The sequence below is a fragment of the Sciurus vulgaris genome (assembly GCF_902686455.1).
Source record: "Sciurus vulgaris genome assembly, contig: HiC_scaffold_578_arrow_ctg1, whole genome shotgun sequence".
NCBI lineage: Eukaryota > Metazoa > Chordata > Mammalia > Rodentia > Sciuridae > Sciurus > Sciurus vulgaris.
Genome location: NW_027632446.1, coordinates 98,220 through 116,128, shown reverse-complemented (window position 1 = coordinate 116,128; position 17,909 = coordinate 98,220).

Genomic DNA, 17,909 nt, shown 5'->3' with positions numbered 1-17,909 from the left:
ACACACCGAAATCATATCCATGGAAAACTGTAATGAAGCCAGAATTCTCTCTGACTTTATCACTGTTTCTGAAGAAACAAATAACAGGAGATTCTGCACAGTGTGCATGCATGAGAACTTAGAAGGGAGTAACAAGCCTGGCTGTCTTGTTTGCTAGTTTGCAACCCTCAGCTAGGTAACCCCCTGAGTCTCTTACCCCAGGAAAAATTAGAGGACATGCTATTCACCTGATGAGGGTGGAGCATCACTGCAGTAGAAGCAGCACAATGCTCACTTCCTTCCTTTGAGAGAGAAAGTGCAGCTCTCCAGACTGGACTTGGTTAGGGCTCCTATGCCTGAGTGGCATTGTTATCTATTTCTCTAGAGATCTCTGTTGGAGTGTCTTTAAAAGAAATGCATGTCTCTTGAGATGTTTTTAAATTAATATGATGCATTATGAGAAACAGAAAAACTGGTTCCATTTTTAAAATACAGTATTTATATTTAAATATAAAATGACTTCTGATATAAGAAAGATTCACAGCTGTTTGACAAATGGGAAGTAAGAAGGAACATTCCCCCACCTGACCAACAGAGATAAACTGTGTATATCCCAAAGGCACTCAATCCAAGGGTACTTTCCTGCCCCAAGAAAATGAAGGGAAGTGGGCACAACTAAATGTATGTTTGTTTCTTTTTACGTTTGTTTGTTTGTTTGTTTGTTTCTTTCTTTCTTTCTTTCTAAGGTTGGCTTTAAACTTTCAATCCTGCTGTCTCAATGTCTTTTTAATTACACAGTGGAAGACAGTAAAACAAAAACAATTTTAGAGAGTACTGTACACCCCATAATACTCAAAGGAGGATTATGCCAAAGCTCTTCTGTCTTGAGCAGTGAGTAAGAGAGGAATCAAGTTTGGTTCCAACAAGTGGAATTTATTCATGCAATGCACGCTCAATTTAACATTCCTAATAATAGCAAGTCACAAATACATTGAAGATTCACTTGCTTATTCACCTAAAGTCCAATCACCATGGACTTACTCAATACAACATCTTTTAGCCAAGAAGTCAGTCAACAAAATCAAGGGCATTCTTCTCAGCCATAGCCTCTTTCAGCTTCTCAGATGCCTTTTTATGTCCTTGGGTGTCTGAAAAGCTGGAGGCTGGATGGCAGTCATCATCATAGTAGAGGTGGTCAGCCATCTGACTTCGGTAACAGTGGTCAGTCAGTGATCAGCAATAGTGTGGACAGAAGCCAGGGCACTCAAATAACAAAGCGACATGGAGTGCTCTGGTCATGGTGATGCTGACAGTTTTCTCCAAAAGTCCAGGGGTTTAAGTAGTGAATTTTCAGCCCAGTCATGCTCTGCTCTTCATTGATAAAGACCAGAGCATGACTATACTATACCACTCAAATACCACACAAATCATAAAGGTTCATATTGGCATTGTTCTGGAGTGTCATCCTGCAATACAGCAAGTATGTAACCAGGCGCCTTTTGGATTTTAGTTTTACAAGTCCAGGAAAATACCAAATACAACTTATTATTACTACATAACACACAATTATAGCAATTTCTATTATTTCCTTGTCTCATTACAATCTACCCTCTGGCTCCCATGGGGTTCCACATATGTGGTAAGATCCCATGAGTGCCTAGATATAAGGTTACATATGTATATAAGGTTTCATATCATCACAAATGTTTTCAGTAGAATTAGTATGGATCCAAAAAGGGTGACTACATAGATATAAAATTTATGATAGGTATTTCAAAAGAGTTTTCATGAAAAGGTATTTTAGCATGGACAAAAATATAGTTTTGATTAATCCATATAATACATGGAGAATTCAAGCTCATTTAGCACACCAATCAAAATCTTAATACTCTTAAAACTTAAATCACACATGATTAAAAACTCATGTTTAAAGGAATTAAGTATAATGATATTCAGAGTGTTGAAAAAATGTATCTTACAATTCTCCTAGTAAGTAGTTTTGGAGAATAATTATTGCATCAGGTGAGTGTCCAATGCTGTCAAATGTTTGTTCACATTCAGTTCCTCTATGCTGTAATATGATGTTTGGTCCCCCTGGGTGATAATCAATGAAACTAGTCAAGTCATATATGTATCTGTCTATAGAGATGAGGCATTTGTTTGGCCTCTGCAACATTGTGGGGGTGCATATTTGGTATTTTGGTCTGCCAAACAAATGTCAAATGATATCCATGAAAAACATGTGTGATTCTGATTCCAGTAGTTAAGTCTTTGGATTGCAGGTGATTCTACAAAAAAGTGTGAATAGAAAAAAGTGGTAGAGTAAGTTTTAGTCCATGTAAATTTGATTTTATCATGTAGAATTATGGTGTTCCAATATTTTTGTAAGAATTTCAAGAACAATGCTCTAAGTAAATAGTTCTGAAGGGTGAAGGATATGTGGGTGCATTTAAGGTTTAGGCTGTGCCATGTTCTTTTTACCCATGAATGTCTATCGGGCTCTCTTGTCAACTGGTACTTGACAGTGTGGTACCAGTTGTGAGGGTTAATATATGTGATGTCACTTCTCAGTATGGTTGGCAATAGTCTGAGTACATACTGAATATGTTGTGGTCATTGTGTGTTCCAGAATATATGGCATAGTTCTTCAATTGATTCTGTCTGATGCAAAATATGGTTAAGTAGTTTGGATATACCAGGTCTGTTCATACATCTGTATAGATCCAACTTGAGGCATATATGTAATTTCATGGATATGTAGGTGTGTTTATTCAATTTCAGTGCATGGGATATTATTAATTGTTTTTCTTCATTGAAGGATTTTAAGAAAATAATTTGATAGAAAAGTCTTACATGAAATTCAGGGCAGAGAGGGCATATTTTGAAGTGGCATAGCTGTGCTTTTTTGATCCTTTCATTCTTGCCACGTGAAAACTGCTTTCTTTTTGGCATGATTATGGAATTCTGCTGAAGTTGTTCTCCTATATAGACAAAGTGATATTTTGATTGCAATTATTATAATTATCAAAATCTCCATAAAGTGCACACACTCCTTGAACGAATGCCAAGGGTTCCATCAAGTTACACATGCAAAGTCTGTCATGAGTGTACATCATAGGGCATTAAGGATGGTACACTCCTTTGTAATATTTAGATTAATGTAAGGCATTGTCAATAAGTTCTTTGATACAATAAATTCTAGTTGGACTGTGTGTTGTCACAATGTTTTCATCTCATGTGTTACTGTGTTTTGTAGGTATTTTAAGACTTTCATTTTGGGAAAACATTTTGTCTGGGCTTTCTATAGAGTCCTTGATATTCTTGTATTCCTCTGATTCAGGTGTTTGGATGAAATGTCCAAGTCTGAAGGTATGATTAGACACATAAGATAAGTGTGTAATTACAGTTGTATTAACTTCTGTATGTGTCACTGCCATGACATTATTGGATATTTGTCATCTATCAAGCACTGTCATATTATCAAGGTATGGCATGTTATGATGATGTCTGATTGTATATTCTTGATTGCCACAGGTTAATATTTGGTAATTACCTAGATCAAATATCTTAGTGTCAACTGAATATAGTTCTACTCTGGATGTAAGTAGGTCTTTGGAAAAGGTGTTGAATGCTATGACTGTCTTCCAATTGGATAGGAATCTTCAATATTAATATACCATGAGTGATCATGTAAGTTAACCCAGAGATACTGTCCACGTGGGATAATCCATTGTTCACCTATTCATTGAGGGATAGGCATTGCATGATATCCCATGATGGCTGTTGTCATTGAAATGTCCCATTGGTGTATCTCACATTGTCCATTTTCACAGAATGATTCATTTTGTAGGTGTAGCATTGTTTTGGACTGCTGTCCTTCTTGTCTTCTTCCAATTAAAAATAGATTAGTAACTTCCTGATGTGCTCCTTACATTAATGCATTAAGATGATCACACTCACTCTGTATCCTGAGTTTATTAATTGCATTATTTAAGACTTGGAGTCTCTTCTTTTCATTGGTATGGAAAGTGTTGATTTCTCTCCTGAGTATGTCTTGTTCCAGATGTAACTTGTCTAAGAGTACTACACTTGCATGTAGTGATTTAGAAATAGAGTGTATTGCTTTGTTTTTTTGATCTGATAAATATCATAATGAATCCACCTTAGCACAGAGTTCTTCTGTCATTGCTCCTGCAATGAGTGCACCAATAGTTTCTCCTGCTAGAAAAGCACCAGCTGCAGCAAATTCTAGAGGTCTTCCCAGATTTTTTGCTCCTATATAATATGTTTTATGATAAGCTAATCAGTCCACCACACATCTCTCTTTCCTTGTTATTGATGTTGTTTAGTTGGAGTCTGAGGGATATGGATTGTATGGTGGGATTTGTGAGCATTCGTACTGGTTTATGAGTAACAGGTATAAATCTGGGTGCATTTCTTGTTTCCATCCGTCTCCATGGTGGAAAAATAACTCCATGTTTCAAGTGCACTGTGATCAACCTTTTTGTTGTATTAAAACCTCCCCTATCAATGAAGCAGGAGGTTGTACTGTTTCTCTTATGTAGTATTCTCAATGATTCATTTTGTATGTGTATGATTTGACATATTTCAATAATATTCCCTCAGTGAGGTCAATTTCATTATGTAAGATGTTGTGTGATACCATATCAATGGTGTACCATTCAATGTAAAATTCTGGAAGTACCACATTAAAATAGTATGGAAATTTACCAATCTGTTTGACATGTTTCCATGACAAGAAGTTTATTCCTGTGGTGAGCCACCAGGATAGAGTCCTGTTGTCTGCTTCTTTGATGTTGTAATGTACAATAGAGTCATCCATCCAATTGCATGTTGGATTAAGGTTAAAAAAACTTTCACAGATTCATGGATCCTTGTAGCCCAGTATTGTTACAGTGGGTTTAAGTTTGACTGGTGTGTCACCTTGTATTTTATAGGTTTTCTTCACTAATGATTGGTTACATACATCTCTCAATATGTCATAATCTGATACATTTGTGGGTCCAATGTTGCTATGTGGCAGATGGATGAGTGTGGGAATGGAAGTTGGCAATTCCAATGAAAGGTTGTTATGTATGTTATTTTATAGTGTTGTTATGTTGTAATGAAACTACAGGGATGAAGGATGTAAATGATAATGTGGTGTTGTGTCTGATATTGGAGGTTTTGAGTCAGTAGTGGTGGGTATCCTCATGAAACCAACTTGTATGGGGAGCTTGATGACTATCCAGATGGGATATTTGTCCTTTAGAATGCTTGTGTATGGGTCTTCATTTCATAGAGATGTTCTGTTGTGAAAGTAAAAGTGTGTTAAGTTCCATGTATAGTTTCCTGATAGTGCTTTCCTGGTCTCATTCCAGTTTATCCAGTGCCACCAATGACATGTAGTAACATTATTTATGGTGATTCTTGAATGTGTGTTGGTAATGGCTGTCCAGCAGAATCCTTTTTCATTATGAACACTGGTTGGGTTGATGAAAACATTGTACACTGACTGGTACCAGTCTGTTGAAGAAGTATTCAAAAAGTTACCTGGAAAAAAAAAAAAGTTACCTGGATATATCATGAAAGTTGGATGAAAAATTTGTTTTGGTGAGTCTGAAGATATAAAAGTGTCCTCATAGGGATATCTTGTTATTACCCGTTAACACGTTTTGACATGTAACAAAGTATCTTAACTTCTTTATGCAAATGTATCCAGCTGTAACCAGTAAAGAGTATCACTGTGCTTCAAGTCTTCATTTTCTTTTGCATTGGTATCTGCAAAAATTCACCTCATGCAATAATAATAATTTATTTCTTCTGAGCACTTCTTTTGCACTGGTTCCTGGTATAGCATGGAAGGAAATGGTTGTGGTATTGGATCTGTATCAGAGGCACTCTTTGTGTATGGGTCCCTAGAGCCATAAATTTTTCACCAATTGCTTGTTAGAGGGAAAGAGATGTTGGATCTAGTCTTTATGCATTGAGTATTTCAAAGTGTCCATAATTTGGTAGGTTGGGAAAATCATTGGCACAGATGACTTTTGCCATTAGTTTATTGTTATTCCCATTATTAGGACACACAGAATATGGGTCATTACATACTGTATACTCAGAGAGTATTTTTTGTAAGTCGCATATTTGTTCCAGAACAGCTGGTTAAAACTATATGATTATGAAGCCAAAGATTATGTCTCCAGTAATCAGGTACATGTCCTTCTGCTTCTGTGTATCCTTTGTAAAATTGTTGTATGATGTGATATTCTTTATTATGGAACTTGGAGCCTTGTGATGTTCAAAATGAGTAGTGGTAGAGGAAGTCATAGTAATTACTTCTGATATAGTAGGACTCAGAATAAGTGTGACTAAAATTGTGGTTAAAAGATGGATTCCAAGGGACATATCATGTAATTAATGAACTTTCCACAGGTGTGTATGTTGGTGCTGTTTTCTTAACCCACTTTCTGTGGGTGTGGCACCACATGAAGTCTATGGTTATCATGAAGTTTACATATGATAATACGAGAGTCATTAGGATTTGTATACTTTTGCCTAGATATTTTATGAGGCATGTCATACTGAGGCCAAATCTTTGAGTTTTGTGAGTTTCAATTCAGTTTTCTGTAGATGTGGCAGGTCCTTGTCCAATGATGTCAACTGCTTGTAATGTTGAGTCATCACTAGAATGTATGAGGCATTTATCTGTCAGTAGTCTTTGTTCCTCTTTACTTGGGACATATGGTATGTAACTTAGTGGGAAAAAGGTTTCAAATAGGGAGAATCTGTGTAGTCTGGGTCTGTTATTTAATTCATATACTGCTATTAAGATTGCCTGATTGAGTAGTGTATTTGAGAGTAATCAGCTTCAGTAACCCATTGAAGCATTCTATATAGCCTGATGCTGTGAGATTATATGCTACATGAAAATCTCATTGGATGTCTAATACTTCTGCTAACATTTGTGTAAGTTTCACGGTAAAATGGGATCCTTCATCTGATACAAAAATACATGGCAGACCATATGTAGTGCACCATGACCATATTGTAAGTATAGTAGTAAGTTGGTTTGGTTTTGATGCCTGTTTCGCCAATCCTTGGCCAAAATGAGTGTCTACATTGTGCATACATAGTGGTGCGACCTAATTGGTCATATAAAGTGTATTTGGACTATATAGTTGAAATCTTAGTAAAGATGTGTGAGACAGTGTATTTCTTCTAAACCTTGTAGCTGCATTAGGACAGTTTGGGCATGTTCTGATAGTGTCATCAAAAGTCTTCCATGATGGTTTGAGATTCTGTCTAAGACACTAAGTGTATAAAACATGCTTACCTATGTGACCCAATATTTTATGAATTTCCAGCACCTCTGGTTTAGTAATAATTAATTCCTGAATTTCAATGTGTTGTGTCTCCCACTGTGGTGATCTATGCAATGTTAATTTAGTATCCAACCTCTTTGTCACTGCCCAAGGTTTCCTATTTACTAGTCTGAGTGTCACTATTTTGGCCAACTTATTAACGATATCATTATTTTTGGAGTTCTCATCTAATTTTCCAGTATGAGCGTCAACATGTGAAACAAATATTTTAATGGATGCATCTGTTAAATAATGCCACATAACTTTTCCCCATACATGTTTACTATTGATTTTGAAGTTGGTGTTTCCATTTTACTGCCAGATATCTAGACCATTGTAAGTGCACCATGTCAGAAAATTTTTGTATAGTTTTATCATTATGTTTCTGACCAAATTCCACTACCAATTTTACCGCATGTACTTCTGCTATCTGTGTTGGGGCATCCAACCTCTGGTGAGTTAAAACTTGTCTGAAGGTTGCAGTTTTCCAGCGCAGTTTCCCATTTTTAATAACAGAGGATTCATCAATGAACCAGCAGTTATGATGCTTGTTATCTGTACTCCATTTTGCAAAGGGATTCCATTTTTCTGGTACCAGTTCTACAGGTACAGGAAATAATGGCATTTCTGCCAGTTCTTTCATTAGTTTGGCAGTATCCTTAAAGTATTTCACCAATGTGCCTTCTAGGGAATTTTGTAGGTACCATTTCCAATGTAGAACTTTAGGTTCCATAGTAATCCTGGAAGGGATGCTTCCTCCATCGTAATCCAGTCCAGTATAGGTACTGATGTTTGGACTATAAGATAGTGGTTATTAACTGAGAAACCAAGATGTTTTATTGCCTCACATAATGTCCAAGTCCATTTTTCAAATAACAAATATCTGTTGGGTCCATAAGGAAAGTGTTTGCAATAGAAACCAAATGGTTTAGTCATTCCTGACTGTTTGACATAAATTTCCCAATTACCATAATCATCTAAAAAGAGTATGTCAATTACCAAAATCTCTGAGTCCTTTGGGATGTATAACTTAGAAAACGTTTGAAAATAGTTGAATAATGTTTGGAAAGCAACTTGTTGGGCAGCACCCCATTCAAAATCTACTCTTTTTTGTGTTACCTTATATGTATGTTGTAAAATTAATTGTAGAAAGGGAATGTGTTGGCACCAATATCTGGATTGACCTATGATGTGTTGGACTGCTGTTTTGTCCTTAGGGGTTAGACTTGTGCTATTTTACCAATTACCAAGTCTGGTACTTGAGGGCTACCATTGGTCTATGGACACAGAACTTTGCTGATTTTGTTGGGCCTTGAATTTTGTCCTTATTTATCATTCATCCATTGTTAGTAAGGGCGTGGAAAATCAAGTCTGTGGCTTCTCTTTTACCTTTCTTTCCACATTTCATATGATTAGGATATCATCCACATAAGTAAGAATCTTGATTAATTTATCTAGTTTATCAAATGGTACGGTTTACTGTATGGCAGCATGTTCAATAAGGGTACTCTTTTTATATCCCTGGGGAACTCTCTTAAATCTGTATTATGTAGCATTTCATGTAAACATGGTAAGTTCTCTAGATGCAGGAGCTAATGAGATGGAGAAGCATATGTCAGAGAAAACAATGGCAGAAAAATAATTGGGGTTGAAGTCCTTAATTTCCTTCATGTATGGAAGGGATCCTGGCATTTGTGGGCTTAATTTGTTTACATTTTGATAGCCTATTGTAAATCTCAATTTGCCATTAGGCTTTTTTACTGGCCATACAGGGCTATTACAGTTAAATGATTAAATTTGTTCAATTATATCTTTTGCTAGAAGATCCTCTAAGGTTTCAGTGATTTCTGCATGTCCACACTTGAGGGGATATTATTTTGCATATGAAGGAGAAATTGAAGGTAGCACTACTGGTTCAATTTTCACTGTTGCTAAGGTAAAACATCCCTTCAGCATTTTAAGGGGAAGCCATGCCTCGAATATTCTTGGAATATTGTCCATTTCTAATATTGCTGATGGAGCTTCGGTCATTAAGGTTTTAGTTTTGATAGGTTCTCTATTAAAGAGTCAAATTGTTATGGGAATGATGTGCCCAGTTAAAATGGAGTCTGATAGGCCCATTACTTTAGCAGTAGAAACTTTTCATAATGTACAGTTAAATAGAGGCTGTATTATGGTTATTCCACTTCCTGTGTCTACTAGAAAACTGATGTCTATCAAAAATGTTACAAGTGAATAAAACATATGGCACATTGATATTTGGAAATGATATGACTGCTGGGTTGACCTGATATGCTAGTTTGGGTGTTGGTTCACTCTCGTGAGGTTGCCATTGCCTCTGCTGATTTCGTGTTGGCCTTGGTCAATAAGGAGGGTGGGTGTTCTGGTAACTGCGTCTTTGCTGTCTCTGCCCTAGCTGAGTACAGCTCTGGCCAGGGCCATGGTTGTTTTTTGGATAAATATTGTTAAATCTGCAGTTATACAAGAACTGTGCCTGTTGACATGGTCTTTGAGTAAATTGAGGTTGTTGTTTGGAATTGATCCTTCTGTCTGGTAAATTGTGTGGCCAATGTAAATGGTGGCATCTTGGTAAAAGTTTTATTTTAGTTACCGTAAAGGTAAATTTGTGCTGTCCCTGCAAGTCTCTGACCTTTTTAAGCTACTCTATCTGTATTACAAACTGATGTCCCGACAATGCGGCCGTAAGAATTAACTGCAAATGTTCTGGTGCCCCTTTTATTATGACATGCCTTATTGCTGGTGTAAGTTCTATCCTAAAAGGCATGACATTTCTATAATGCTCATATATCATGCAATTTACTCCTATTTTCCTACATAACTTGTTAGCTTTGTCAATGGTGCACCATCTGCATTGAGTTTCAAAATAATTTAAATCAAGGTTAAGGAAATGCATGTCTCCATGCATCCACACTCCACCAAAATAAGGTTCTAACTTCATCAGGTGATGCTTCCAGCATCATCTGTCAGGGCTTGTTTAAAACTGGATGTTCTACAATGTCAATTAGGTACCTCATTTCATCCGTACTTAATCTAATGGTATTTGCACCTTTGTCCCAGAGTTTGTATAAGAAATCTCTGTGTTTAGTTTTCCTTTGTGCAAAGTCTTGTCTACACTGTTGAATTTCAACACAAGTGAGTGCGTGTCTCAATCGTACTTTCATTCATTTCTCCTGGCATTCTAAAGGTCCATGTGACTGTGGTTTTCACAGTGCTAACAGGGTTGCTCTCACATATGTCCTGCAGGAATGGATTATTTTTACTTCTGACAATCATCTCTAGTACTAATTTTTTTCCTCTCAATCTGTCATTGTCAACATCATCAATAATTTTGCAAAAGATACTTGGGACCTCCCTTTTATCTGCTCAAGCTATTTTAGGTTCTACTACATCAGAATTACTGAGAGGTATAGTTACTTTATTACCCTTATCATATTTAGGTAATTTTTCCTGCACTATCTTTTCACATTTTCTCCATGGAGATTGAGGTTTCAATTCTGTTTTCTTGGGTTTTAAAGAAAGTTTGCTAAACTACTTATTCAACCTAGTTATCTCACTATTTTGAGTAAAATTCTCAATTCCCACAATTCAAATTCCCAAGCTAGTCTTGAAGTTTTATTTATGGATATAACAAGATTGTGTAACTTGAAATATATTTTGTGCAGAGTCAAGGTCTGGAGATGATGCCAAATTGACTTGTACCATTATTATATAATTGTAAAAGCCTATGAATGTTAATAGAAATATCAGAGCTTCACTTTTGCCTCCACATGTTCATACCAGTTATGAGCCAGTTTCACCACACATCCACCATCTTGGGTTTCATGCTTGCATTTCTGCCACCTTGGGACTGAATCCCTTGCCAGTCTTAGGCCAATGGCCATGACTTTTTGGGTTTCAGTGAGGTGAACCTTTTGATAGGCAAAACGTGGGATTCAAAGCAAAAAAGAATAAATCTCAATTACTCCAGCTAGCAACTTTGACTGCCGTAATTGGCACCTGCCAAGTATGCCAACTATTGCAAGCAGTGAGTTAGAGAGGAATCAAGTTTGGTTCCAACAAGTGGAATTCATTCATGCAATACACACTCAACATTCCTAATAATAGCAAGTCACAAATACATAGAAGATTCACTCCCTTATTCACTTAGAGTCCAATCCCCATGGACTTACTCAGTGCAACATCTCTTAGCCCAGAATTTAGTCAACAAGACCAAGGAGATTTTTCTCAGCCATAGCCTCTCTCAGCACCTCAGATGTCTTTAGATGTCCTCAGGTTTCTGCAAGCTGGAGACTGGATGGCAGTCATCATTATGGGACAGGTGGTCAGCCATTTGGTCTCAGTGACAATTTTTGATCAGCAATCAGAGATAGTGTGGACAGCAGACAGGGCAGTCAAAAGACAAAGCAAAATAGGGTGCTATGGTCATGGTGCTGCTGACAGTTTTCTCCAAAAGTCCACAGGTTTAAATAGTGATTTTCAGCCAAGTCATGCTCTGGTCTTCATTGATAAAGACCAAAACATGACTATACTAAGAGCCAGCACTCAAATCACAGATAAAGGTTCATATCATCATTGTTCGGGAGTATCATCCTGCCTCACAGCAGGTATGTCACCAGGGTCTTTTTAAAATTTTTTGTTTTACAAGTCCAGGCAAATACCAAATACAGCTTATTATTACTATATAACATGCAACTATAGCAATTCCTGTTATTTCCTTGTCTGATTACATCTCTCCATAATTTCAAATAGACATAACCCTCCATTGTTATGTCTTATGCTCCCTAGTTAAGAAAAATTTTCTCATGTGGTGTTCACAAAAATGTTCAGAGAGTTTTTTTTAACACATACATCAGATGCTGCCTTTTAAATAATCCTGAATGACCACTTGGAAGTTAGAATAGATATTCCTCAAAAACTGGAACTGGAACCATCATATGACCCAGGTATCCCACACCTTTTAATTTATTCAAAAGATCTAAAATTAGCATACTCTAGGAATGCAGTGACATCAATTTCTACAGCAGCATCATTCACAGTTGCCAAGTTATGGAACAAACACAAGTGCCCTTCAATAGATAAATGATAAAGAAAATGTTATATGTATGCACAATGGAGCATAATTCAGCCATAAGGGAATATGAAATTACTACATTAGCTGGCATATGGATAGAACTGAAGGCTAAAGTGCTAAATAAAATAAGTCAAATACAGAAAGTCAAAGGTTAAATGTTTTCTCTGATATGGGGAAGGTAGACTAAAATAAGAAAGAGAGAGTAAAGAAATCTGGGGAGGGAGGATTCCATCAAAATAGAAGAAAGATTAGTGGAGTAGATGAAGCAAATTGAGAGGATGGGAGGAGGAACAGGATAAGGGGAAAAAAGTGGAATGAATCTTACCTAAATATTTGGCGTACATATATGAATACACAACAGTGAATCTCACTATTGTATATATCCACAAGACACTAATTTAAAAAATATAAATAAATAGCAGAAAGATCAGTAGAGAAATGGAAATGGGGAAGGGAGAAGTGTGAAGGTATGGAAAGTGCTTGGTACTGAATTAGAACAAATCACATCTCATGTGTTTATAATTAATTATGTCAAATTAGCTGGGTGTGGTGGCACATGCCTGAAATCCCAGCAACTCAGGAGACTTAGGTAGGAGGATTAGAAATTTAAACCCAGCATCAGCAACTTAGGGAGGCCCAAACAACTTAATGAGACCCTGTCTCAAAATAAAATATAAGGACTTTGTTTATAGCTCAGAGTGCTTGTCTCACATGAACAAGGCCCTTAGTGTAAACCCCAGCATCAACAACAACAAAAAAATCCTAACATTATGTATAGTTAATATGAACCATTAAAATAAATAAACAAAATATACAAATAAAAAACATAAAATTAAAAAAACCAAGCAAAATGTGAGGTTAGCTTTCAACATCAAATGTAGACTTTCACAAGTTTGAAAATAGGTGGCTGAGAAATGAAGTTATTGGGCAGCAAAATGCATATATACCATGCATTGTGTTGTTGAATCCACACATACAACTGGGTGTGGCAACTCACATTGACAAGACATCTGGATGTTATTCCATGATACTGAGTACTTGAAACTTCAATAGATCTGCATGCAGGAGAATGCAACTCTCCAGTGCTCTATTATTTCCTAGGCAGGTCAACTGAACTGCTGTCTCTCTTTTTTACTTATATGAGTCTTTTAATGTGTATATGTGACATTTTCATCAGGCAGAGACTATTGTGCCAATACTTGATGAAATCAAGATGCTCTTGTTTCTCTTTAAAAAAATAACAATAATTCTTCACCCCTTTTATTTTTTATTTTATTTTATTTTTTGTGGTACTGAGGATCAAACCCATGGCCTAGTGCTTGCCAACTACCAACTGAGCTATCTTCCCATCCCTTCTGCACCCCTTTTAAATGACTGTGATGAATAACATCCTGATTTGCTACATTTGAATAACAAAGATAAATTAAGAATGATTTTAATAAAAATACAATATTCAGGGCTGTCATATGTGTAATTCTCCAAAATCTGGTATTATTTTCCTTAACACAATGAACCAAACATGCAAGAACAGTGAAGGAAGCTGTCATGTATGGAGTGCTTACTCTTTTTTTTTCCTTCACAACCTAGTGGCTTTATTTTTTTGTTAGGGTTGACACAACTACTTCACTTTGATTTCGATAGTTTTCACACTACACACACAAGATTCATTTATACAATGAAACAGAAAATTAAAACAGATCCTCTTCCTGAATCTATTTTGGGTCATGGGCTTACCAGAGCATCTGAAGGTTGGGGTCTTCTCCCTAGAAGTCCTCTGTACCAGCAAAACAATTCTGCACACAATATTAAAAGCTGTTTACTAAAGCCTCAGGAATCAAACCATAATCCCACCAATTGTCAGTGAATTTCACAGGTAAGTTCTGACTTAGGCATAAGGCAAAAACATGCATGAGCGAAAGGCAAGTGAGAACTGAGGAAGCAAAAAGCACACGTAAACTAAGTGACGAGTGACATTTGGTGGGGCAATGATATTAACAATCACAGTAATGGTCACAAAGAGCTTGGCACTCTTTGAAGCTGCCACACACACTCTCACTCACCTCAATGACCCAAGGTGTGTGCTACCCTCATCTCCAGCTTGCTGGGAGGCTGTCTGCACATCAGGCACAGAGAAGTCAAGCAGATGCCCAAGAGCACCAGCTGGTTAGGGACAGAGGTGGGATTTCACCCTGGGCAGTCCAGCTCAAGTCTATGCCCTCAGGCATGAATTCTCCTCTACAAAGGGAAAAGACTCAGGCAGTGCTGGGTTTGTCTGGTGTGCACATGCCCAGGATCCTGATCCTGATCCAGTGGCAACCCTCCCTTGTGTATCCAAATGCCAATGTTCCTCTAAGTCTCCACATCCAGAGAACTGTTGCACTTTAAAATGCTTAGGAACCTTCAGCACCATTTTGCAAAAAGTGGAACTCTATGACCCCAAACAAGTTAGAATTAATAGGAACCTTGGCCAGCAGGTGGTCCTCAAGCTTCCTGGATATTGGAGAAACTAGATGTCCTTTCTCAACACTTTAAGATGTCTTAACAATTATTTCAGCAACATTGAATAGACTACAAAGCTCACAATCCCCATAGCTAAGAAATCAGTTTTGCCCATTCACTTATACTTTTCTTGTCTTTCCATTCAATTTTTGCCCACGTGCAAATACATTTAAAAATGGGTAGTATCACTGGTAGTGTAAATGTGTTCTTTATTGTTTAACATGAGAGGCATTTTCCTGGCTGCTAACCAAAATGTGGCCCAGCCAAGACACCAACCTTAGGGAGCACCACTGAGGGTCCAGAGATAGCACGTGATGAGAAGCACCCTGGCCCACAGGAGTGCATCCTTCCAGCTCAGTGCAGCAGCATGGCTGCTCTCCTAGAAAGACCCTCCCTACACAGGCCTGCTCGTCTCTTCTCTTTCTGAAGACAGTGATGAAGCTGGATCATCCCCAACAACTCCCCTCACAGTGGGCCAGCACTTAGGGTTTGGTCGACAATGCTCCAGAAAAGTCGACTTGTGTACTGAAATGAAATTGGTGGACTTTTCCTACTCCAGGACCAATTTTTTTTTTTTTTGATGGTACCAGGTATTGAACCTAACGGTGCTCTACCACTGAGCTGCAACCCCATCCCTTTTTAGATATTTTTTATTTTGAGACAGGGTCATGCTGTTGCTGAGGATGGTCTTGAACTTGCAATCCTTCTGCCTCAGCATCCAGAGTAGCCAGGATCACGGGCCTGGCCACTGTACCCGCTCTGCACATATTCATTTGTACAGCATCTCTCCAGGTGTTCTCCAAAGCAAAATGCCGTCACTGCTCTTGGAGAAGGATGCCCTACCATCATCACATCAGCACACGCTCCTCTAGTATGCCTTGTCTGGAATGCGAGTAAGGGTAGGGCGAGCGCAGTCCCACACCGACAGCAGGTGAAGAACTGCTCCCCGGTATGCGCTATCTGATGGACGACAAACGGAGAGTGCTGGCCAAGAGTGAGGCCGCATCGCTGACACCTGTAGGCCCCCTCTCCAGCATGGGTCTTCTGGTGCTTCATGAGGTCGTTCTTGCGGATGAAGGCCTTCCCACACCGGCACTCATAGGGCTTCTCCCCAGTGTGGATCCTCTGGTGCACGATGAGGGCAGAGCTCTGGCTGAAGGACTTTCCACAGTCGTGACACTCGTAAGGCTTCTCTCCAGTGTGTGTCCTCTGATGTGAGAAGAGGTGTGAGCTGCGACCAAAACACTTCCCACAGTCTTTGCACTCAAAAGGCTTGAGTCCAGTGTGGATCCGGTGGTGCACCACCAGGTGGGACCTCTGGCTGTAGGACTTGCCGCACTCGCTGCACTCGTAGGGCCACACTCAGACGTGAGTCCTCTGGTGCAGGATGAGGTGCGTGCTCTGTCGGAAGGCCTTCCCACACTCAGGGCACTCATAGGGCTTCTCTCCTGTGTGTGTCCTCTGGTGCCGAATGAGCCTGGAGCTGTGGACAAAGGACTTCCCACACTGACCACATGTGTACAGTTTGTCCCCAGTGTGTGTCCTCTGGTGGGTGACCAGGTGGGAGAACCAGCTGAAGGACTTTCCACACTCTTTACACTCACAGGGCTCCTTGCTAGTGTGAGTCTTCTGATGCCCAATGAGGTGGGAACTCCAGCTGAAGGACTTTCCACACTCCTTACATTCAAAGGGCTTCTCTCCAGTGTGATTGAGCTGGTGCCTGGTCAGGTTGGAGTGCCAGCTGAAGAATTTCTCACACTCCTTACACTCATAGGGCTTCTCCCTGTGTGAGCCTGGAGACATGTGGAGGGACGCCCCAGGAGCCAGAGGGTTGCTGCCAGCAGGGCACTTGCAGGGCTCGCCCCCTGGGCGAGTTCTCACAAACTCAATCAGATGGATGTTTTTGCAGAAAGCCTGGCCACACTGGCCACTGCCACCCGTGCAGTGCTCCTGATGCCTCCTAAATGCCAAGTCATGTTTCATGCTTCTGGCATCTGAGCCCTGTTTGTGGAAATACTCTCTCAGCACCAGCTGAGCAGGAAGGAGGCAGCTGCCCTCATACTTACCACTCTCACAGACCCTGCCTGGAGAAAAGGCTTTCTTTGGGGTGAAGGCCACTTGCCTCAAATGTCTCTCTTGGTTCTCCTGATATTTGCCCAATTGGTCTTCACGTTTCCACACAACTTCTAGTGACAGATACCAGAGATCATTCCTTGCCATTCCTTCCACTTTAATGCTAAAGGATTTTTTATCTTTAGAAATACTCTTACTGGAAATTGGCGAATTAATTTCAACTGTAGTCTCCAAATCTGGGTGCGCCTCTTGGTGAGCTGCCCTCTCCACCAGCCAGGGCTCTTCCCCTTTCTCCAACTGCAGAATCACCTCTGGTTTAGGAAGCTGGTGCCCCAGGGACGCCAGGTTCCTGTAGTTCTCCAGGGTCACGTCTTTGTACATGACCTGCTGAGCTGTGTCTAGCAGCTGCCACTCCTCCCTCGTGAAGTCCACAAGCACATCCTTGAAGGTCACCAGTGTCTGGGACCAGGCAGGCAGCAACACAGCCTCCATGCCCTCCTTGTTCTTAGCAACACTTTTCTGAGCAACAGGGGAGTCCTATTTACCACTGCAGGCTCTGCACTCCTTGGTACGAATCCAGATCTCCATTTGGTCTCACCTCCTTACTCCCTGTAGATGTTCTTCAACGTTGGTGGTAATGGCGTCCTACAGCTGTAAATTCTCGCAGCACCTGTTGTGACGTCTTTACTATACCTTCTACCTGCCGATGTCCAGCAATACTTCTCTCCTGTTTTGGCTGCAGTAGCATAATGAATCTTGGCCTGCAGGGAGCAGTCCTCCTTTCCTCGGTCACCACAGAGAGTTTGAGCCCATCTTCTTATTTCGTCACGAGGTGTGTCCCGGTGCTGTGCTCATCCGCGGGCACCTCTGCGCCCTGTCCTGCCCCGGCCCTCCGCCAGGGCGCC